Consider the following 24,936-nt stretch of genomic DNA (forward strand, 5'->3'; position numbering starts at 1 on the left):
AATCTCTCCTTTTCATATGTCCCCATCATTCTTTGAGCATTTCCTTAATTTCTGAGGCAACAAGTTATTTCAGGCTCGTTTTGTGCTTTTCATTCAGCCCTGGAATTAGCCTTTTCTTCAAGGAATACTGGTTTTTAGTTTGGAGAATGGTATTTAGAAAGTAAGATCTGAAACTAGATGTGCAACTGCTACTGATATTTCCTAGCTTTTAGGTCCTCTCATTGTAGAGGGCAAAGACACACACACATGCACACAACCCTTTATATATTTGTGTTTATCTGTATCTATTTCTTTATTTATACTTCAAAATATCAACAATGAGAAACCTGCAGCGGTGTTACATCTTGAATCAGCTCATGGGGCTGACTACTACATATGTGTAATTTTGTGACTGGTTATATAGCTTGAAATCAACACCATTACAATTGGCAAATGCTACAAATCAAGATTCTTTTCCTCCCAGAGAGCCAGTTTGGCAGCATACCACTGGAAACCTGACTTCCGTTATTCTCGATATATTTACTCAGAATACTCAGAAATTAGTTTCAGAATTGCTCACACATAGCACTATGAAAAGCAAATGCAGAAGTCAATATTTGCTTGCAATTTTTTTTCTATTTTTTTGGTAGGTAAAATTTACATACAGTGAATCACACAAATCTTTCATGTAAAATTTGATAAGTTCTGACAAACCATTTGCATATATAACCCACATGCCCATTAAGATACAGAATATGTCCAATACCCCTAAAAGTCCCCTTATTCTTCTTTCTAGTCAATCTCACCCCCACCTAAAAGCAATTAGCTTTTTTCTTTTCCTTCTCCTCCTTTCCCTTCCTCTTCCTCCCAACCCCCCTTCTCTTCCTCTCCTTTTTCATCATAGATAAGTTTTGCTTTCTTTAGAACTTTATGTGAATGGAATCATACAATGTAGGAGGAAGAATAATGCTCTCCCCCCGGCCAAGATGTACATGTGCTAATTCCTGGAACCTATGGATATGTTAGGTTACATGGCAAAAGAGAATTAAAGTTGCAGATGGAATTAAGGTTGCTAATCAGCTAATGTTAAAATAGGGAGATTATCCTGGATTATCTGAGTGGGACCGATATAATCACGAGTCCTTAAAAGTAGAAGAGGGAGACATAAGAGAGGCAGAGAAGATGTAAGGACAAAAGCAGGGTTTATTTTTTATTTTTTATTTTTTTGGGAGGCTGGCCGGTATGGGGAACCAAACCCTTGGCCTTGGTGTTACAAGGCTGCACTGCAACCAACTGAACTAACCAACCAGACCCAAAAGCAGGTTTAAAGATACTATACTGCTGCTTTTGAAAATGGAGCAACAGGGGCCACAAGCTAAGGAATGTGGTTGGTCTCTAGAAGATGGAATGGGGTTCTCCCCTAGAGCCTTCAGAAGGAATGCAGCCCTGCTGATGTCTTGATTTTAGTCTGGTGAGACTTGTATTGGACTTCTAATCTACTGAACTGTAAGATAAATTTGTGTTCTTGTAAGCCACTAAGTTTGTGGTAATTTGTTATAGAAGCGCAGTATGTATATATTTTTTTCTGTCAGGGCTCTTTCAGCATAATGTCAGTGAGATTCACCCATTTTTTAGAGCATATCCATAATTTGTTTCATTTTGATTAGTAGTCTATTACATGAACATACCTAAATTACTTTATCCTTTCTCCTTTTCATGAGCTTTTGGATTCTTTCCAGTTTTGGATTACTATGATAAAGTTGATGTGAACAGTCTTGTATAAGTCTTTTTGTGAATAGATAAGCATCTATTTCAGGGAATGGTTACAAATATTGGATTTGACTCATTTTTAAACCATACAGTATTGGCAAGGTCACATCCCCATCCCCAGAAGAGTAATTCAATGCCCAGATGTCCCTGAAAAATATCTCAGCCATCAGCATCCGAGTGTTGCAGAAAGGTTGTCTCCCAGCAAAAATCCAACAAAGACAGGTTAAGGAAGCCAGAATAATGTAATGTATAATTCCATTTAAAAAAATAAATTTAAAATAATTTTATTATTTAATATTCTGCTAGGAATGGAACAAGGATAGAAAATCAACATGCCAGCAACAGCAACATTAACAGTAAAGGAAGGTAAATTTAATTGTATCCGTTCATTTCTTTTCAGGGGGAAAATCACTGAGTATTCACTTAGGGTAAACAACACTGTGTTAGTCTGATATATAAAGAAACTGTTGACAACCTAGTAGAAAGATGGACAGATAAGTAAATCCTTACCATTTGGTATTTTTAAGTGCTATGATCCTGTTATTTAATGGCTGTCATGGAAACAAAGAGGACAGACCCTTAAGTCCACCTGGTGGGTGTGGATCCAGGAAGGTTTTTTGGAGAATGGAGTGTCCTAGTTAAAGAGAACAGCAAGTCCAAAGCCCAGAGGTAGGAACCCGTGGGCACTGTTGAGGGAACCCAATGAGTATTCAAGGGTAGGAGACCTCTGCTTTCTCAGAGATACATTCTAAAAAGACATCGGGAATAGAGAACTCTTGAAGCATTACCATGTGCTTGTGGAGAAAAATTCTCAATAGAGACCAATCAACATTGTGCTCTAAAAGAGATACAAACATTATACTGAAATTCTTTCAGTTATTCAAAATTGCCTCCTTTTTTTCTGCACAAGTACAATAGTTCCCTCTGCCTGGCATACTCTTTCATTCCTTTCCTATTCCCCTTCCTAAAATCTCTCTTTGCATGACTATTCATCCTTTAGATTTCAGCCTAATACCAGGTCCTCATAGAAGTCTTCCCTGACCCTTCTCTGTCCCCTATCCCCAAACTTTGGAAGACTCTTCTGCTTTGTATAACTCAGACTTTCCCTAGCACACATCTCCAGATATTATTGTAATTGTTTATTTAATTGTCTGTCTTCCCTGATAGGCAATGCAGTGTTAAACTCAGGAGTATTCTTATCCCCATTTTACAGATGTGGAATCTGAGGCACATTGTAGGGTAAAGATTCACTTCCTCATCTACAAAATAGAAATGATAACAGTTCCTACCCGAGAGAGTTGTTGTGAGGACTGAATGAATTCATACAGCCAAGGCACTTAGAACAGTAAACCCTCACGAGGTGATCTCATCATACCTGTCTCATGATTTTATTACCATATTCTTTCCTACTGCAACAGATAACTACTCCATTCTTCCAGTTGCTTGAGCCAAAAACCTCAGAGGCATCCTAACTCCTCTCTTTCTCTCACACCCCACATTTAATCTATTAGTAAATCCTGTCTTTGAGCTCTTCTCTCAAACACATGTATCCAGAGTCCAGCCCCTCTCACCAGTTTCTCTGTGGCCACTCTGGTCTGGACCACCGTCCCTCTCATCTGGATTATTGTAAAAGCCTCCTCACAGGTTTTGTCTACACCTTCGTCGTTAGTTCTCCACAGTGATCCCATTGAAACCTAAGTCAGAGTGGGCCACTTCCACTCAGATCCTTTCAGGGCTCACATCTCACTCAGAGTCAAAGCCAAAGTCCTTAACAGTGGCCCGCAAGCCACATGTCCTGCCCCCAGCCAATTCTCTGACTATATTTGCTACCACTCTCCCTTGATCACTTCACTCCAGACACACAGGACTCCTTGCTGTCTCTTGAACACAACATACACACTTCTGTTTCAGGACACTTGTGCTTGCTGTACTTTTCCAAGATATCGTAACTACTCCCTCACTCCTTCTTGCTCAAACCATCAAGGTCTCCCTGGATTACTCTGTATGAAACAGTCCCCCCACCCCACACTTCCCCACCCTTGCCCCTACACTCTCCAACTCCTTAACTGTTTTATTTCTTTTCATGGCAGTTATCACTGTATGGCACCACACACACACACACACACACACACACACACACACATTTAAAAATCTGTTTGTTTATTGTCTTTCCCCACTTGAACATGAACTCTGTAAGGCATTCATTTATTTTGTTCACTGCTGTATCCCCAGAGCATAGGACAGAGCATGGCATTAAGTGCTCAATATTTGTAAATAAATGAATGATGATTTATATTTGGCATACAAGAGGTGCACAATAATAACTACTTGTTGAGTGAATGAACAAATAAACATTCTAGAAATTCCCAGGAAGGGCACTGATAAAGGGGGTTGGAGAAAGAAACTAGGACATGTGTCAAGACTATTTGCTGCATGGGCTAGAAGTCCTCTGAATGATGGCTTTTTTTCCTAGGCCTTTTTCATGATTAGCTTTTTATATGGTTTGTGGGACCACTTTTAACTAGTCCACATGGTGGTTCTTGAACCTCAGTGATCATTGGAACAACCCACATAGATTCTTATTTAATAGGTCTGAGGTAGGGATTGGGAATTTGAGTAACTTTGAGCAAGGATTCAACCCTCAGTTTCCTCATCTGAAATGAGATCTTCATAGGGTATAAGGATTAAATAAAGTAATATCTGTGAAGTGTCTCAGACATAGTAAATATTAGATTCTCTTTGCTCTCCTCAAGTTTTCTCTAAAGTTTAGAGGTTAAATTCTTACAAACAAATCATTACTTGCTCTCTTAAATTTTTTGCTTTCATCTAAGTCCAGATCTCTAGTTTGAATTCCAGACTTATTTTCCAAATGAATACTCAGCATCTTCATTTGGATGCCTCTATGAGACATTAAACTCAACATATGCAAAGCCACTCAAAACTTCCCTTCTGACATCCTCCTCCACATCCTCCATAGCATAAACTTAAGCTAGAAAATTGGGAGTCATTTTTTAACACTTTTTTTCTCCTTCACCTTCCTCACGCAGTTGATCAAGTCCTTACAATTCTAACCCTGAACTATTTCTTTGATTCACCATCTTCTCCTAATCTCAATTGCCTGGAAAGTTGTCTTTACACATCCTCTGTTGCTCTTTTTATTCATTCTCCACTCTATAGTCAGAACAGTCTTTTACAAACACAACTCTGATCTTGTCCAGATGGACCCTCTCCAACTCTTCAGCAGCTTCCTTTTGTCTTTAGGATTAAGTCCAAAGTCCTCAGCGTGACTCTCAAGGGTCCTGCCTACCTGTCCTTCAGAACTAGCCATCTCGCTTTAACCACAGTGGGCTTTTCTCAAGGCCTTAATAGGCAGAGGCCCTTCCTACCAAAGGTCTTTCAAACTGCAGTTTCCGCACCCTACCCCACCCCTAACTTTCTTTTTGTTACCTGACCTATTCCTCCAGATTCTTCACAGTTCAGATTAAATGTCACTTCCTCAAGATTTTTCTTACCTCTTACAGTAGACAGGTCCCTTTGTTACTCTTATAACTCTCAGCCTTTTTTCTAGCAATCATCACAACAGTAATTACTACATATTCTCAATCCCAAACTGTTTGCTTTACATTTTAAATTGCTAGCTGTTAGGCAGAAGATGAAGTAGTAAATGACTGTTGTTATTGTCGTCATTGTCGTTGTTGCCTGTACACAGTAGGACCTAATTTTTCAGAAGCGGGTATTTCTTCACCTGATTCCAACTTGAGTTATTTTCAGGGCTGAAGCTTAACATATCTCAAAAACACACACTACATTGTGGCATGCAAAATGAAGAGCCTAAAGTAGAAGGTTGCCTGCCAGATGCCAACTAATGAAATGAAGGGCAGTCGAAACCATTAACTCTCTCAGAAAAAATGGTGATAGAATTTTCAAAACCAGGAGAGGTTGGCCTCTCCTATATATGCTTCGTGTAGAAATCTTGAAATACTATATATGACTCAGAGGAGGAACACCCACCTGCTGGAACTTCTGGCAAACTTTCAAGAGCAGCTAAGTACTTTTTAGTGATAGGTAATTCAAAAAATAAGAACAAAAACCAATTGGAAATATAGTCAAAACATTGCATTTTGAGCTCAAATACATGTATTTTTGATATATGAACAGTGGGTAAGGGGTGGGGAGAGGAAATGGGAGATGTAAATTCAAGGATACAAAAGAGCAGATATGTAGGATGAACAGAGTTAGAGATCTAATGTACAACATGAGGACAAAATATATTGTATTAGGGATTTTTGTCCAATAAGTAGGTTTTAGCTGTTCTTGTCGCATAAAAGGTAAATATGGGAGATGATAGATATTAATCTGCTTCACTATAGTAACTATTTTACTATCTATATGTATCCCATAACATCATGTTGTAACCTCTATATACACAACAAAATTAATTTTTTTTAAAAGCACTGCTTTTCCATATTCTCTACAACTATACTGTCATTCCTAAAGGTGTTTTAGGCAGTGAAGAACACCAGAATGGGCTATTATAAAAACCATTCTGCAGATGGCCGAGAATGATACAGAAGTACCCTTCATTCACCCTGAAGGTGAAGGTTAAAGCTCAGAGTATGACTGCAAAGCAGAAGAAAAAAATTGAATGAATGAATGCTGTTGTCCCTTAGCACCTGAAAACCTACTAAATCACTGGTGTGACTTAAAATTGGTGGAATCTTTGATTTGAGGAAAAGATTGTCAAGAGCTGTGTAATTTTTATTTATTTTTTGGCAGCTGGCTGGCATGGGGGTCCAAACCCTTGACCTTGGTGTTAATAACACCAGCTCTAACAGCTGAGCGAACCGGCCAGCCCCAGATATGCAGTTCTTAAAATGATAGTCTTTCCCTTAGAATAAATGCTTGAGAACTGACACCTGTTTTGTTTACTGGAGTATCCCTAGGGGGTATCCCATTACTGAATCGTATACAACAGATGCTCAATAAATGTTAAATAAAATACATTAGTTCTCGGTTTTACATTGCAAACTTTGGCTCACTTTTACCTAGACTTAAAAGCAAGCGTGGGCAAACTTGAAAGCCTGGAACCCCAGAGTCACTTCGCCCCTACACCTCCGTCGCCCTGGGAGGGTGAATGGGCTGCCCTGAACCTCATCCCCTTAGCGGTCCGTCGTCTTCTCTCTAGGACCACGGCTCATCCGCGGCCTACGCTCAGCGCTGCTCGGCGAAAAGACACGTACTTGGTTTTAATCCCAGCCTGCGAGAAGGAAACACGAGCCCAGCCAAAAGAAGGCCCCTGGCCTGAGCACATGAATCATGAGTCACGGATTCGGAGGTCGGACCTTGGAGTAGCCGATGATGTGGACGTGCGTGGGTTGGAGAGGAGGTTCCCCTGAAACCGGCCTCTTCCCGTCGTCGACCCTGTCCCCGGCCGGCGTCTGTCAGTGCGCCGTGGAGGGTCCGGGAGGGGCGGTGCTGACGGCCGCGGTCACCGCCCCGGCAGCCACATCACCAGGCGCTAGCTTGCCCGCGGGCGGCGGCGCGGCGGCGGCTGCGCCTGCGCAGGGCGGCCGCGCGGGGGCGGGGCGGGGCGGCGGGGAGCGAGCGGACCGCGGGCGCCGGGGCTGTCAGCGCGGGGCCGCGACGGCGTGAGGAGGCGCGCGAGTAGGAGGGAGCCGCCGGCCGGGAGCCGCCGCCTGTCCTGCCGCCGCCGGTGCCCGAGGACCAGGTGAACGCCCCTTCCATCCCCCGCCCCCGCCGTCTCGGTCCGGTCTGAGAAGACAGGGTTCCCTCTCCTCACACCCGCCGCCGCCGCCGCCGCGCTGAGGCAGGTGATAATGGAGGGCAGGTCTCGGCGCTGGCCGCGGGGCCGGGTTCGGGCGCATCCCAGGTACGGGAGGGAGATGGGGCCGGGACCCTGCGGCGGGGGCGGTGAGAGCGGCTGCGCGGCCCCGCCGGAGCCGTCGTGCCCGCCGCCGTGCCCGCTTCGAGCCCGCGCGCCTGCCCCGGCGCCGGCAGCGGAGAGCCGGTCACCGCGGGCGAGTCGAACCGGGCCCGGAGGCTGGGTGAGACCGCGGGTGGTGGCTCAGAGATGGGTGGAGGGTGAGCTCGGATGCAGATGCTGCGAGGCGACTTGGGCACACCCCAGGTTCCCGCTTCAGGGCTCGGCAATTGCCCTGTCCCCGTGTTCGTTCATTCTTTTCTTTACACACGTGACGTGTGTCTCAATTAAAAAGCCCAAATGTGTATTTATAGAAAGAGAAGGCACGTATAGTAGTATGTATGTATTTTTATGTGCGTTAACTTATATGTGCTATCTCTTTTTGTAAATGAGCAATTTTTAAATTAAGATACACGTCACAAACCATAAAACTCATCTTTCTACAGGGTGGCTTTTGGTATATTCAAAAGTTCTGCAGGTATTACCACTATCCAGAACATTTTCCTCATCCCCAGAAAAACCTGTATCCATTATTAGTTATTCATTCTCCCTTGACCCTGGCTCCCTGGCAACCACTAATCTTTCTGTGTCTATGGGTTTGCCTGTTGTAGAAATTTCATGTAAATGGAGTCATACAGTATGTGGCTTTTTGTGTCTGGCTTCTTTTACACGGCATAATGTTTTCAAGATTTATTTGTGTTGTAGAATGTATTAGTACTTTTTAAATAGCTAATAAATATTACGTTGTATTGATGTATCACAATACCACATTTTGTTTATCCACTTAACAGTTGATGGACAATTGGGTGCTTTCTACTTTTTGGGCCATTGCATGTAATGCTGCTGTGAACATTTACCTGTACAAGTTTTTGTGTGGACATATGATTTCAGTGCTCTTAGGTATATAGCTGGGAGTGGAATTGCATTCTGTGCTTAATTTTTTGCTGGTTCAAAGCAGTTGCACCATTTTACGTTCCCACTAAGCAGTGTATGAGAGTTCTGATTTCTTCATATCCTCACCAACACTTGTTATTTTCTATTTTTTATTATAGCCATCCTACTGGGTGTGAAGTGGTATCTCTTTGTGGTTTGCATTTTCCTAATGACTAGGGATATTGAGCATCTTTTCTTGTGCTTACTGGCCATTTGTTATGTTTTCCTTGGAGAAATGCCTATTCAGATCCTTTGCCTGTATTTTAATTGCAGTACTTGACTTTTTATTGTTGAGTTTTATTGTTCATACATAGAAAAAGATTCTAGGGTTGGGGACTGGCACTAACTAAAAAAAAGAAGCCAACCAATCTGATACCAAGAAATGTAATGCTTATAGTTGGGTAAAGGTTGAATAAGTGCTATTTAAGTCTTTCAGAATGCCCTATTAGTTTTTGGGCATCTTACCACCCCTTTCCATTTTCTGGTATCTTGAGAAAAGCTGCAGAGGGTGTGTTCCTGACCAGAGTCAAGAGAGACCACCCATGGTTGGCATTTTTATATTTTTTGTGCTCAGTTTGAAAAGTCACAGTTATCTCTTTATTTACAAATAATTTATATTGGTGGCTAACTAAACAAACTAATAATAAATGGCAAGCACAAATTATTCAATTAAAATTTTATATGTTTCTCAGCAAGGTAAGGGTCTTATTTTCCTGTTTGTGCAGTTTTTATTATAATTATGTTCATATGTGGGTGGTAAATAAATATTTTTGATGGCACTGGAGTTCAGATTCGCTTACAGCTGAATGAATGCTGCTTTGCTTATTTCATAGTTAATTTCTGAGTGTACACAAATTCAGCATCAGTTCTTTCATAGCAAATACAATTTAAAACGACGTGACACTTCCTCTCAGGAATTCAAGCTCATTTTTAAAAATTTTAGTTTATCAACATACAGTGTAGTTGATTTTCATGTCCCTTTACCAATTCCTCCTTTTCTTCCCTCACTCTCCTCCTCCCCACTCATCAACATCATATCCACTTGTCTTGACAAGTTCAAGGAATTGTTGTGATTGTTGTGTCTTCTTCCCCCATCCCACCCCGTTTATTTGTTTGTATATTTATTCAAGCTCATTTTCTCACTGATCTAATACGACTGTTAGTGAAGAAAAAAGTTTTTCAATGCTAAGGAAGCATTGAAAAGGAAGCATGCTAAGGAAGATTATTCAGGACCACTGTGGTAGGTATAGAGACCACAGTAGCGGAATTTTGCGGTGAGGGAGAGAGACTGGGCTCAACCTGAACACAGCATGAGCAAGCAGGAATTTATAGCCAGGGAGTGGGGTGGGAGTCAATGGATGGAAAAATAACAAGAAGGAGACATAAGGGGTAAGGGAGATTGTATCTAAACCACCCTAACAGGATTCTCGCTGAAGACAGGCCAGGGTGATCAGACATCACCTGGGGGAAGGTGGTGGATAAAGAACCTGATAAATTATTGAGGGTGTATAGATAGCAAGGGTGGGGGGTTCTTGCTAAACTGACCTAGCAAGGTTCCTTGCTGAAAGTGGATTTTACAAGGAAGTGCACAGATGGGCCTAGGAGGAGGTTCAGGAGCCTGATTAAAGTTTGGTCAAGCAGGGCCGAGCCCGTGGCGCACTTGGTAGAGTGCTGCGCTGGGAGCGCGGCGACGCTCCCGCCGCGGGTTTGGATCCCATATAGGACTGGCTGGTGCACTCACTGGCTGAGTGCCGGTCACGAAAAAACGCCAAAAAAAAAAAAAAAAAAAAAAAAAAAAGTTTGGTCAAGCAGATAATCTTTGTCACTGTTTAAAAATATACTACCAAATTTCAAAAACTTTATAGAAAATAAAATTAAGGATTTCCAAATGGAAATAATGGTCAAGCAACTGATTAAAAGTGTACGAAGAGCAGCCTAATCTACTCTCTAGCCTATAAATTATAAGACAATGGAAACATTATTTAACTCTTTTATACCTCACTGCCTTCATTATAAGAATGAGGCTGATAATTTTGATATATAACCTGAGTATGTGTTTTTGCTTTGTTTTAGCTAATGAAATTATTACCAAACATATTGAAAATATAAATTAATGTTGCTTGTTAGTGACTTACCCAATGGATGTACAAATATCTTGTAACTACAGATAGTTTACCAAGTTGTTCTCTGCCTGTCTGGAGTTCTTAGTGCCACTTATTGAAAAGGACTGAAAGTAGCGGGCAGTAAAAATTGGGAACAATTTTGGTGACATGATCCCTGGCAAATGATGGTTAGAACTGACCTTCCTCCGTTACGGTAGACTTCTAGGCACTCCTCATCTTCTCTCTGCAATTACTGTAGTTAGATTTATTTAGCTTGAAAATATATAGAAATAACAAATATGGAAATATGTATGGAAATGGCTAGAATTGACAGTTATTCTGTTTTAATGTGAATGGATTTAATAAGTTGCTTTCTCCCCGATCAGCTACACTGAGGAAATGGGAGTTTTGACTTGAGGGAGAGGAAAGGTAAGTGTTCTGGGATCATGAAATATTTTGAAGTTTTGGGAAAATCTGGCCCTATTTCTACAAGTGTGGGCGTTGAAAATGGAGGTCTTTAGATAGCATGAGGAGTGTGGAAGATGAGGAAAGAAAAGGAAGAATGAGAAACAATTTGGAAGAGAAGGTTGTAGGATGTAAAGACAGATTCAACTTATTTAGACATTTTTGCCCACGAAAATGTCTACATAGGAAAAGTGGAAGAAACCTTCTCCTTCATTTGATTCCTCTTCCCTTTTGCCCCACCTTGCTGACTCTTCTCCAGATTACTTTTGTTCCTGTTGAAGCTTTCCAATGTGCTAATTATACTCCTTTTCTCTCCAGATTCTTGTCAAATTGAGATCAGATTCAAGAAGCCTGATGAAGATTGAAATCGTATTACAGTAATAGTAATAGTAATTTTTATTTCTGGTAAAGCTAAATTGAACTCAGCTTAGACCCATGCTTGCTTTGTTCCTTTTAATTTACCTACCCAGGTAAAACTTCAGGTCTCCCTTGCAGGAGGGAAAGTCCTGTCTTAAGGAGCTTACCTCACAGGAGTTGGAATGGAAGGGAAAACTTTCCTTGAGGATATGAAAGTCCAAGAGAGCCAATGAGAGCTCAGGGGTGGAGCCTGTCTGGAACATTGACCTTTATCCCTATCTTAGCAATTAAATAAGTCCCTTTTCTGTAGGAGGAACTAGCAACAGGGGTGGAAAAAGAAAAGTGTTCCTTCAATCCTGTTTTTTCCTACTTAGAGTGAAAGTTCTATTGTCATTGCAATGAGGGAAATAAGCAGCCATCCTCTCATCAGTTAAGTGTGTTGTGGGTTGTGCATTTTGTAGGCTAGCCTAAGAACTTAATCAACCATTTATAAAACAAACTGACAGTTTATTTTTGTTGGAAATAACTAAACCTCTTAAAACTTTTAAGTGAGTGATCATTTCATTGTGTGATTAAATATGAATTTCAGAAAGTTCATGGAAAGGGTCATATTATCTTTTAATTCTTTTCCACAAACTTTTTGAAGTACCCTCATAATAGGTTGTTCAAGTCTATTTTCTTGTTTTACTCCTCAAATATTTATTGAGTGTCTGATATGTAACAGACACTGGACTAGGCTCTGGGGATTCAGTGGAGAAACAAGAATGGGTCCTTGCTGTCATGAAGTTTAGAGCCTAGGAAGATAATTAGTTCAAGTACGATTACAATAAAGTGTAATAAGTGTTGGTTAAGTGTAGAGTACTTTGGGATCACAGAGGAGGGGAAACTAACCTAAGAGGGCCAGGTAAGTGATATTTAAGAGCTGAGCTCATAAGTAGAATAGGAAGTAGCCAGGTAAAAGAGAAGAATGAGGATGAGCAGGAGTGTTTCATGCCAAGAGAACATGTGGAAAGGCCAAGAAATGAAGAGAGTGTGGTACACTAAGGTGGTATTTTTCAAACTGCAGGCTCCTATGAGTGGATTGTGAAATCAGTTTAGTGGGTTGCTACCAGCATGTTTTTTTAAAAAAAAAAAAAAGAAATGAGTGTGTTATGCATAGATACAAAATTGTAGGGGTAAGTAGGAATGTTTATGTAGGATTTAGTTAACCTTATCAAAGAATTTGTATTTATTTTAGAAGAAATGAGAAGCCGTTGAAAAGTTTTAATCAGGGCCTGATTAGATCCATATTTTCTAAAGATCCCTTTGAGTGCCTGGTCATTTCAACTCAAATATAAACTTCAACTTCCTTGGCTCAGTGTTACAGGTATTCCAAAATCTGGATCGAACTATTTTCTTCTAAAGAATCTTTCCATTGTGTCTGTTATTGGAACTTCCCATTTCATAAAGATTCCTTGTTTGCCTAAGTACGTTTACACCAAGACTGAAAGGTCTGTGAGAGTAGACCTCGCTACTGTCTTTTCACAGTGAATCGCTGGCAACTAGCATAGTGTCTGGTAAACAGTAGGGACTAAGCAAATCTTTGTTGATAGAGTCTAAATACCTTTAATATTAGAAATGTTACATAGTAGTAGAAATGACTTTGCTGTTTCTAGTAATACTTGCTTTTGGAGAAAGAGAAAGTTTTTATTAGATTTTTTTTTTCTCTCAGTTGAAATCATGTTAGTGATAGAACCACACTCACTTATTTACAAGGTAATTTAATAAAAAGTACTCTTATGTTACATTAAAACAATAGTAGAGCTAATAAAGAGAACAGTAAACTTTCTGATTTTGGTGTTTTTCCTCCCAGGGAATACAAGGAAATAATGCAGATTGTTCACAGGAGCAGGCGATCCAGCAGTTCTGTTGTTTGAACCTATAAACATTCTCTGAGCACTCACCAAAAAGGCTGTTTTAGAAAGATGGCTGGGGACAAAAGGAATAAATTAGATTAAAATGTATCAAATCATATGAGCTTAATGGAGAATCATCAGAAAATAGATTTTGCTCTTAGAAGTAAAAATAGAACATCCATATACCCCACAGAACTCAAAAATAAGAATTTAATAATGTCGGTTTGTTGCCAGAGTCTACTGTCACAGTACTATGAAGGAAAAATCTTTTCAGTGTATGGTTCTAGTAAGTGGCAGGAGAAGTTATGAAAAATTCATGAAAGGTAGAGAGATTTCAGTTCTCATTCAAATTTATTTTAGTATATTTTTCTAGTTAGTTTTGTAAGTTAGATTTTATATATCTTTAATTAGAATGCTAGAATCAAATTTTGATAATATAGGATGGCTTTTGTTTTCATTTGTTTGTTTATTTATTTTTAAGATGGCTTTTAAAAAATACTCATTGAAGTTTATATTTTTATGTTCCAGAGTCCTATTATAAGCAGTGCATCATAGAACTAAATTGAAACTCTTGTATAAATTTATTCTAAGGAAATAATTCTACATATGGGAAAGTATTATACACAGAGATGTTCATTTTCATTTCTGTGTAATTTGGCCAAGAAAGTGCCCTGCTGTAGGGAAATGATTAATTAAAATGTGGCAATCCATTTGAAGAAATTTAACCATTAAAAATACTTTTTTAGAGCAATGATTTCTTCCTATTTATTACTTTTTAAACTGAAAAGTAAGAAGTGCTAAATTTAAGCAGAAGTTCAAATACTATAAAAACTTGCAAGATTAAAAAAATGAAAATGTATTTCTCATTCTTCTACCCCTCAATTTAGGCAAACCCAGTTCCCCAGTGATAAATGCTTTGAGCACTTTGGTATTTGTCCTTCCAGATATTTTTCTAATCCAGTGGTTTTCAAACTGTGAAGAGGAGTTTCTGAGTCTTTTCAAGTTGGGTAAGGTAGGGACTGAGTGGTTGGAAATCACATACTTCAACTGGTACTGCTTTGTTTTCACAGAGCTGTTTTATATTTTGAGATTTCACATAGGGTTTGATTTAAACAAAGTGTTTCTCTGCTTTAAAATAAATGTTTAAAAACAAGTGGGCTAATTTAGAAAATGAAGTCCTAAGCCCCCTAGTCAAGAATTTCAGGTCTTCCCCAGTTTACCGTTTTGTTTCTTGGTCATATGAATTTTCTGCTCAGACCCATTCATTTATTCATTTTCCCATCAGTTTTCTGCCTGGTTACCATTCACCCTGTTGAAATGCACTTTCCCTTCTTCTTCTCTTTTTCTTCTTCTTTCTCTCTAAATCTTACATGTTCTTTAAGGTTCAGCTCACAATCATTTCATTCATTTTTTCAACATGTATTTAGTGAGCCTACATTTTGTCTAATACTGAGTGCGGAATATGCAGAATTTTGTATCAAAAGCTCATAGAGTAGTAAAGGATGACCTTCATGTAAATAAGTGCAGTAATGTAATATAAAGTAAGAGCATTATGGGAGCAGATACTAAAGTTCTAAGTGGTCTCTTTCTTCTATGGTATTTTATATTGCATTTACAAATGTAATTTATGATATGGGTATGTTTCTGGGTCTTCAGAAAATACTTGTTCATTTACTAATTGAGTAATAGAAGATAATGCAGAGAGTTAACCAGTGAATCAGAGATGGCACCTGGCAGGAGCTGTTTTCATTCTTGACCAATCAACTATGTTCAGAAATCAGTGGAATCCAATTTTCTGGGTTCTGATGTTGGGTATGAAGGAGTTAGGAGGGAACACTGGAGGGACCTTGTTTCTGTAGTTTCTGTGCCCGTGGCTGCTTACACTGGTGTGGAGGATCATAACACAGAGAATGCCTGCAGTTCCTTCCTTATCATCAACTGGTTAGTCAGAAAGTTGTGAATTCAAGTTCTGTATCTTTGTATTAGTCCATTTCTGTTGCTTATAACAAAATACCTGGAACTGGGTAATTTGTAAGAAAACAAAATTTATTGCTTACAGTTTCGGAGGATGGGAAGTTCAAAGTTCAGGAAACACATCTGTGAGGATCTTCCTTGGCAGTAACGCAGGGATCTCACATGGCAGAATGGTGGAGCAGAGAGAATGTCATGTGCTATCCTTTTAAAGCCCTCAGAACCACACCCCCGATCACCATTAAACCATCAACTTAATCACGTCTTCAAGGCTCCACCTTTCAAATACTCTATTTTTTTTTTTATGTTGACCAGTTTATTACAAAGGATATTTTATTGTTTTTTTAAATTTATTAATTTTTTTTACATTCTGTGATGTTGTTGTGAAGCAGTTGGGAGGGAGGGAGGGAGGAAAAAGGGGAAGAAAATAGGATGGAAGGAAGAAGGGGTGGCACGGTTGAGGCCTTTGGCACCTCCCTCATTCCCACAGGGGAGACCAGGAGATTTCCAGCAGTAGCTTGGTCATTGCTGGGCTGGGTGCAGATGTCAGGGGTGTGTGGCTAAAGCCCTAGCCCTCCACCACACTAGCTCAGGAGCCCAGGGCACTTCTTGTGGCAGCTTGGTAGTCTTTGCTGGGCTGGTTGTGGGTGTTGGGGGTGGTGTGGCCGAGGAACTTGGTTCCTTCTGCCCTGGCTTGGGAGAGCCTGGGGCACTTCCTGCGGTGGCTTGGTGGTTGTTGCTGAGCTGGTTGTGGATGTTCGGGGGGTGTGGCCAAGGCCCAAGGCCCCCACCCTTGGGGCTGGTTGTTGGTTTCAGGGGCCATGGCTGAATCCCCCAGCCCTCCCCCCTCTCTGGCTTGGTAGCCCAAGGGACTTCCAGTCCTTTTAGGTGTTATAGATGTTCTTTCGTGATGTGAGACCTTTACTATTTAGTATCAAAACTTTGTCTCTAGTTGTGGATATTTTGTTTTTTCTTTCAGTTCTGTGTTGGATTATTTGCTGTTCCCACCACTTCAACTCTGCACTGGAACTAATTTGTAGTCCTTTGCTTACTTCTAAAATGGGGGAACTTCCACTGGGACTGGCACTTGACCTCTGTGGTTGATCTAAATTGCCACTTTGCTGCTGATTCCCTAGAGAAGGCTTTTTCTGCAGCTCAGGTTTTAATGGTTGACTCTATAGGTATTTCTGGCTCTCCAGAGACCTGGTGCACCTGGTTTGTATAGAAACTCTGGTCTGGGCCTGAGACTTTCAGCAAACCGCACCCCCTGCAGTTCTATATTCCTGACCAGTCTCCCCTGAGTGGTCCTATGCTGATTGGGGGGGCAGGTCAGCTGTCCTTGCTGTGCCCCAGTGTTCCCCTGGTGGGCCCATCTCCCCTACCACCCATACTCCACACACTTCCCATGGAATGAGCTGAGTGCAGGTCCCTTGTAATGACTCACTGGCCTCTGAGTGGCTCCTTTTTTTCAGTTGTGGCTCCTTGCTCCTAAGTGGGTCCACAGGAACCCTATTGTGATCTTGCTGGCATGGGGGCCACCAAGGCCCTCTTCTCCCCTGCTGCCTCCAAGCAACTTCATCTGAAGGGCACAGCTGCAGCTTTTGCCAGCTCCTGCTCCATGTGCTCAGCAGCTGCAGCCTGGAAGCAACCAGGATTCGAAATTGTCAGCGTGGCTTTTTTACTCTCATCGTGGCTTCTCCCACCTTCATGCACTCCATAGGTCTCTCCTTCTCTTCCCCTGGGCTCTAGCAGCCCCAGCTTGGCTGTTGTTGCTTTTTAATAGTTGTAAATTGGTTGATTTGTGGGAGAGAGTGATGTTAGGGACCATCTATTCCACCATCTTGACTGAAAGCCTCAATTACTCTAATAGGATTTCCTACCCTCTTTATACTGTCACAGAGGGACTAAGACTCTAACACATTAAACTTTGGAGAGACACAGTTTAATCCACTGCAGTCTTTATCTTACTGTATCTATAACTTTGGGCATATTACTTAACCTCTTTAAGATTCAGTTTTCTAAACTGTAAAGTATGAACATGCCTATCTGCTAGGTTTTTTAAAAAAGATGAAATGAACAAATAAAACAAAGATAAACAAACAAAAAAGATTAAATGAGGTAAGTATATATAAATGAAGTCTGTTGTTTTTGCTTTAGGTAGTATTGATGTTTTATAGTAAGATGGATGATCTCCTTTGAGTTTAAATTTTTAAGTAATTTGGACTACTTATTGATTAGACTCTAGTTCTTCAGAGCAGTGTTTTTTTTAGTCCAAGTGGCTTTTTCATAGGTTATTCATATTACTGGTAAGGTAAGTATAAACAATGTAGGAAACTAATAGAGCCAAAGGAATATTTAGTGGGGAAATAAGTTTTTTTTTCATCATTATCCAGTGTGTTCTACTGGGACTTAATGAAAGTAGACTGTTATATATCAATAAAAAAAGCAAAATTACTAGGCATTCTTAGAGTTCTAATCACATCTGCCATTTTCTTCATTATACTTGCCCCTTTCCTCCCTCTTTTAGGTAAACAATTAATAAATAATTTTCATAGTAACAATTTTAATTATTTTCAAAGAAAGTTAGTAAACTCTATACCGTAGCATTTCTAGATTAGTAGAGTTTCAAAATGACCTCAGGCAAATTCATAGTGGATTCCGTCTTTCTAATGCTTCATGAATTCTGGTTGAGTAGGCTTAGTTCTTTAGTCCATAATAACTTGTATAGTATAGGTTAAGATAGTTTAGTTTAAATTCAGTTTTGTTTAAGATAGTTTAGTTACTAAACAGTGATATATATACTGAACAATATGGGTTATATATACTTACTAAACTGTCGTATATATACTGAACAGTATGGGTTATATATACTGGTTAAATACAAATATATGTGTGTATCATAAATATATGTGAGTATAAATGCACACAATATAGCATGCTGGCAGTTTAATTTAATGAAAAACAGGACAGGTAAATATTTAGCTCCAGTTGATTTTCACAGAAAATTGGGATAAAGCAGTTTATCTGAAAATTATAAGCCAGAGGTTCAGTATAGCAGTGTACAACATTTCTGTGATTTTACCATATAGTATCTTCATTAGTAAGAGGAGAAAGAGTTGGGAAGGTATGTTTTAAGCCTTTTATAAAAATGTATAGTAATAGTGATGAATAATGATGATAATATTAGCTAACATTTATTGAAGGCTCAATACTCTATTCTAAGCACTTTATACATATTAAGTCATTTAATCCTCACAATAACCCAATGAAGAAGATTTTTTCATGAGGAAACTGAGGTATAGAGTCAGAGGTCCCACACCTAGTGAAATTCAGGATGTAAACCAAAGCAATTAGACTCTGGAGACCATGCTCTTAACTACTATTATATCATTAGTGTGTTGACATTACTGAACATTTAATTTTTTTGAAAGCAAACTGTTTCTCTTAATTGAAGTGTGAAGATTTGATGAATAAGTCACTTGAAATTCTCTCATAAAATCATTCAATACAAATCATGTTATTGACTTATTCACCTAATGAAAGCATAGCAGATATCTTGGTGAGCTTTGTACAGTTTCAAATATAGCATAAAGCATTTGCCATAAAATTCTACATGAATAATACAACTTTTGAGTATGTAGTTAATATTTTCCTTTTAGAAATGTGCTTGACTGAAATATGTAGACTCGGCTGTGGGATTTTGATTGTATATGGATTTTATAACCCGAATTTAAAACTCTTATATTACTCCTTAGAACAAAAATCTATTTCTTTCACAATTCTTCGGGATAGTACTTAAAAGAATGTGTTTGAGCATCAGAAAGGGGGCACCAAAAGAGAGAAAAAAATTAAATAATTTAATGTTTTATAATTTTTAAAAAACAATGAAATTGTATTCATGGGGGCAAAACATACCTTTTTGTGACTCACACTTATTTTGTTTGCTGCTATGTTCATTTTGAATTACATGTGATGGGGTTGTTGGGGAGACACACCATAGACTTGGTGGTAATCTGGCCCTGTCTTGGAGTTTATAACTACCAGATTATTTATTCACAATTATCTAACAAATATAAGATATAAATGAAGCCACAGATACAAAAAATAAAAAAAAGAATACAGCAGAATTGAGTTGTCTGAAAGTGTTTAGGATGTATTAATTGAATGAAGGCTGTTGCCTTTTAGTTGTGCTGTTCTTACTGGGGAATGTCTAGAGAGGGAGGATGAAAAAAAATTGAAGAAATTTCAGAGCTCCTGGGTTTTAGAACTAGAGGAAACTGCAATTAGCCATTAAAATTAACTGTAGAATAATACTGATTAGGAAAATTTTATTGATATTAATGAAGTGCAAAAAGCAGGATGAGAAACATGTATAATACGAGCCTATTTTTATTTTAAATGTATAATTGGAAAAAATATAGTAAACTCATTATACATAACAGTATGTCATCAGTGATTATCTCTGGATGGTGGATTTCCAGGATGAACAGTTTTTGTTTATCCTTGGCTTTTTTCTTTTTTTTGCATTGAATATGTATTATGTGAAAAAAGAAGAAGAATAAAAGAGAACTCTACGCCAGTGGACAGAAGAAGCACAATTTCAAATGAACTGGGAGAGAGGAGTAGTCAGGACATTCTTATGAGCAGACCAGTATATGGCAGCTAGGTTGGTCTTTGGGTGGCTTTCAGAATAGTTTTAGCTTTTAGCTTGAACTTCGAGTTGTGCTGAGAGCACTCCAGAAAAGGGCTCCTTTTTTTTTTTTTTTAAACTGATATTTGAATAAAAAAGTTTTGAGCCCTGACCAAAAGGTAGAGACTTGATTGCAGAAAGTAAAGATACTGAAAGAGTTAAGTCATTGTTGCAATTTGATGCCAAGATAATTGAGCAACATAACACTGTGTACCTATAATTTACCTAATCTGCATGTAGTGTCTTCTAGGGAGTTCGAGCATTTGAATTGACTTAGGGAAAGGAGAGTTTCGGGAAGGCAGAAGATCTGGCTTCATCTCCGTGGTTGGTGCCATTACGAAGGTGTCCTAGTGAGGGAAGGCGAGATTAGGCCACTACCCAAGGAAGACCTTGGTGTAGGAGCTGTCTTGTGCTGCTGCCTAATCACCTAATGGAAGGTAACGTCCTTGTGTGGCCAGCCCAAGAAGGTATAGGGTGTTGCTTTAACTTGCAGAAAGGAGAAAAGAGAGGGCCGGTGGATGAATAGCAGAAGTGCTTTGAGTGAATTTTGAAATGTGATAGCCATGAAAATTATGGGACATTCTTGGTCTTAAACTGTAGTATAAAAATGACAACCTTACATGTGGCAAAAATTTTTTTCCTTTCCTTTTTCTTAAAAAGAAAGTTTTGTTTTTCTTTTAAACTTTGACCCATTGGCATCTTTTCTGCACCTTAAAATTCTGAAAGTTTTTAGTTTTTAATGGTCCGTTTAATTATACAAAGAGTCAAGTGCACGTTGAAGTTGGTCCCAGAAGTGCGTTTGCATTTTTAAAATTGAACTCTAAGGGTATAAGAATGTGTTAAGGGTAAACTATGAAAGTGTACTTTTGTATGAGTTCCGGATAACAATTTCTTCTCATTTGAAATGCTGGTGAACAGCAGTTACTTAGTTTCCAAATTTAGCTAGTTCAGATAATTGTCAAAGAAGCAGATAAGGAAATGTATTATAATATTTATGTTTTGTTCTTATGTACTCTGTCTTGTTACACAAAGGTGTTGACTCAGCTTATAAAAAACACCTGCAAGACATACTGAGTTTTAAAAATAGAAGTACAAAGTCAATACCAGAGAAAATAAAACTAGGAGTATAACATTAGTTGGCTAAATTGATAAGATTTGATATTCATATGTAGCTGTAAGCTTCTTCACTGCTGAAGTACAAAAAGGTGGCTCAATCTTTATTAAAAGAAAAGGTTTTCAGTAGCACCACTTTATGTAGCTATAATTTTTAAATAAATTTTCATGTGACTTTATATAGGGAAGGGGGTGCTGAGTTATGAGGACGTAATGTTCTTTAAAGTAGTCTGTGGGAAATTAGTGAATTTTACATGTAAGTAGCAAGAGAAAGTCTTAAGTGTTTGGTAGTTTAAAAAAAAAATGCATGTAAGAAATGTTTAAGATAGAGTGGGGGAAATATACTTTTTTTTTGCTGTTTAAAAGTAGTTTCTCAACTTCAAAACAGAGTTTTCTGATTCACCTTGTTTGCTATCTAACCATTCATTGATTTGTTTCAAATGGCAGCACTAATACTTTTGGTAATTGCTTCCTATATTATAAAAACTGTTTATGTTTTGCTATGAATTTAATCAATTCCTAGTTAAATGATTGATTTATTTTTCACTTTTCAGTTGGTTGGTTTGATAGGGGCTAGATAAAATCTACCTGATGTCACTTGATAGAATAAAGTGTACTCTGTTGATGCAATCCACTTAGTTCTTTGGACATGTACCATATTTATTCTGTCAACATTTTCTCAGGAAGTAGAGTTGGTTTAACTGTGGATTGTGTTTTAGTTAATTCATTGGCTTGTTTCTGACGCATTCTTCTTCCAACTAAAGCTTCTTTAAAAAAATTATTAATTTTTTGGGGGGGGCAGGGAATTGGGGATTGTAATTCAAAGAACAAAATCAGTTGCTATGAGTATGGTTTTATTTGAAAAATTATTTGAGATGTATTGAGGTTTTATTATACAGAGGATTTATTATCCCTACTATTATTTCTCTAGGCTTAAACAAATTTCTAACAAATGTTTACCAGTCTTTTAGGCATACAGAAACTTTAGGTTTGATAAAATTTCTGACATTATTCTTTTCTGTCAGTGGTCAACCTTAGAAATGAGTGATTGTTTTATGGAGTCAGCTAGCTTTTGGATATCAGTAGCTGAATTATGTCCATGACTTCTAAAGCTTTTGTGTTTGGGCAGAGAATATCAAGACCACCAATTTTAGAGCAATTCAGTATTCTTGACATGGCGGTTAATTGCTCTTTCACTCTTTTCCCGTTTTTCCCAACTTGTTAGAAAAATTTGTCATCATTACCTATTACCTAGTGAATAATACTGAAATGAACATGGGAGTGTTCCCAAACCACAATTTTAAACACACTCCTTGCTATACTTGTTGCAGATGCTTTAAAAAACAAACAAACAAACAAACAAACAAACAAAAAAACGTGCAAATAGTGGCCATTAGTGAATAAAGTAGCAAACTCTTTTTTCCTAAGGACTTGTTGCTTTATAGTTTATAGAGAGAGTTCAGAATTTAAACCTAAGTCATTATACTAAAATTTTAAAGGCAGTAGTTCTTCTCAGCTATGTTAGTATTAGATAAGTATAACCTACTAAGCAGCTAAAGAGTGACCCATAAATATCTCCACTGGCATTCTTTAAACACCTTAAAGCCAGGGGAAATTATGCCCAATTTTATTTATATATTTTTAAATTTTTTGCTTGTTTTTATTCATTCATGAATAAAATATAGAACAACTGATTTTTGTTTAGTGGTATATATGTACGAGAAGTCTTCAAAAAGTTCACAAAAGGATTTGTATTATCTTTTAATTCAATTTTTCCACAAACTTTTTGAAGTACCCTGGTACATTACCTATTTTAAATAGACTGCAAATATTTTTACTGTAATCCATTATTCAATTAAAAGTTTCTAAGTGATTATTTTAGTTTAACTAAAATTTTTTTAAAAGTTTAAGGAAAATAAAAGTTTTAGCAAAATAAAAGGAAAGTTTAAGGAGTCTTTTAGGAGGTAATAAACCTCGTTAATAAGTAAACATTAGAATAACTGATGATCACTCATGAACTGGGTAAAATGAAGGATAAAACACAAATAAACACATTTTCCACAATGCAAGATGGTGATATGTGATCCATGGCATACACTTGTAGCACAGTAATTCCTAGTACTTCCAAACTACATTATTAAAACAAAACAGCTGTTAGGACAGAAACACCACTGAGAGTAGCTTAAGCAATGAAGGATATTTATTGGCTCATGTAATTGAGGAGAAGGGGGGTGGCGTTGGCTTTAAATAAGTGATATAAATGTTCTAATTATGTTGTCAGGACCCTCTCATCCTTTTCTAGCTCTGATTCTCTCTGTAGATCCTTTTCTAGTGTAGATGGGTTTTCCGCTAAGTGATAGTGATGGTGGTGATAGGGGGATCTTTGTGAAGAGGAAGACATAGTGACAGACAGCTTCAGAATTACATTCTAAAGGGGAGTGAGAACTCTTTCCCCCAGAGGCCTTCCCCTCTAAAGTAGTCATTCATTCTTTGTTTAATCAACTGTTTCATTCATAGCCTTTTATCACAAATTATCTCATTTATTTGCTCACCTGATTATTGTTTTTCTTTTCCACTACAAGGTAAAATCTATCAAAGCAGGAACTGTGTCTGTTTTGTTCATCACTGTAGCCCCAGCGTCTGGCAGGCACTCAGGAAATAGAAGGGTATTTCAGAAAGTTTGTATAAAAATATGATTAAAAGATAATATGAATCTTCCCTAAACTTTTTAAAGTACCCTTTAGTAAGCAACAAATGTGTGAAATTCCAGGGAAGGACTCAGGTTCTTCTTGAGCCACTTGTTTTTACTGTGGTCTGGAGGGTAGGGTACTGTGATTGACAGACCTACCAGAATCTCACAGAATAAGGAAATTACAGTTCCCCACAGGAAATGGAGGTAACATTAGCTAAAAAATTAGGGAAAGATGCTGAGCAAACAATAACAAGAAATATCTGTCCATTGTATGTGATTTATGATCTTTATGTATGCTTTAATATTTCATCCAACTGCCCAGTCTGATGTGTAAGGTTATGCATGTTCTGCACTGCCTGAGGGTGCTTGGCTGAGGGGACTGAGTGAGGGCTGAAATTCAGCCCAAGGCTCCACTCAAGAGGCTTCTTTTTTCTAGGAGGCACTCTCTTTTTAAGTTTGCACAAACTTGTATGGTCTCTGTGTACAGTGACCCTGGTTGAGTATCCATCTCCCCATGTTACCCTCTGAATACCTTATACTGAAGCAAAAATACTAGGAGCAAAACTATGAGCTAGATGTGTTTGTGCGTCTGGATCCCACTGGCCAAATCAGTGTGGACTATGTGCTTAACCGTGTCCTGCAGATATTCTGAGAGAGATCAGTTGTCTTGGGAAATCCCCCTTTTTTGCTTCCCTCTTATGCATTTTTCTACTTAGTGTTGCTAGTTGGTCAAGTTTCCTAAGCACATATTTTGACCTTTCTGAACTTTAGGGTAGCTGAATGGTAATAGACAAACTATCATCCTCCTTTCTTGTTCACCTACATTTCCATTTTGATCGACCTAATCATTCTGCTTTAGGAGAAAGAGGTAGTTCATCACTGGTCCTTCAGTATAACATTGACCTGTCTTATAGCTTAGTCCCTTTGGGGTTTGTTTTTTACTTGGTTAAATATCTCTTTGAGGCAGTGAAATGCTCACTTTTTAAAAAAATGGTGAATGAGTTGAAGGAACAAAAACCCACTCAATC

At 38.5% G+C, this 24,936-nt stretch overlaps 1 protein-coding gene across 2 annotated transcripts in view; it reads left to right on the top strand.

The window, feature by feature from the left end:
- The first annotated feature begins 7,375 nt into the window (after positions 1–7,375).
- SLC41A2 (solute carrier family 41 member 2) overlaps positions 7,376–24,936 on the top strand; it is a 150,878-nt gene continuing 133,317 nt past the window's right edge. For both annotated transcript variants that reach the window (XM_063075200.1, XM_063075202.1), the window contains exon 1: positions 7,376–7,477. The gene's annotated coding sequence lies outside the window, so the exon portion shown is untranslated. The remainder of the gene's footprint in view (positions 7,478–24,936) is intronic.

Source organism: Cynocephalus volans, chromosome 12 (assembly GCF_027409185.1).
Source record: "Cynocephalus volans isolate mCynVol1 chromosome 12, mCynVol1.pri, whole genome shotgun sequence".
NCBI classification, from domain to species: Eukaryota; Metazoa; Chordata; class Mammalia; order Dermoptera; family Cynocephalidae; genus Cynocephalus; species Cynocephalus volans.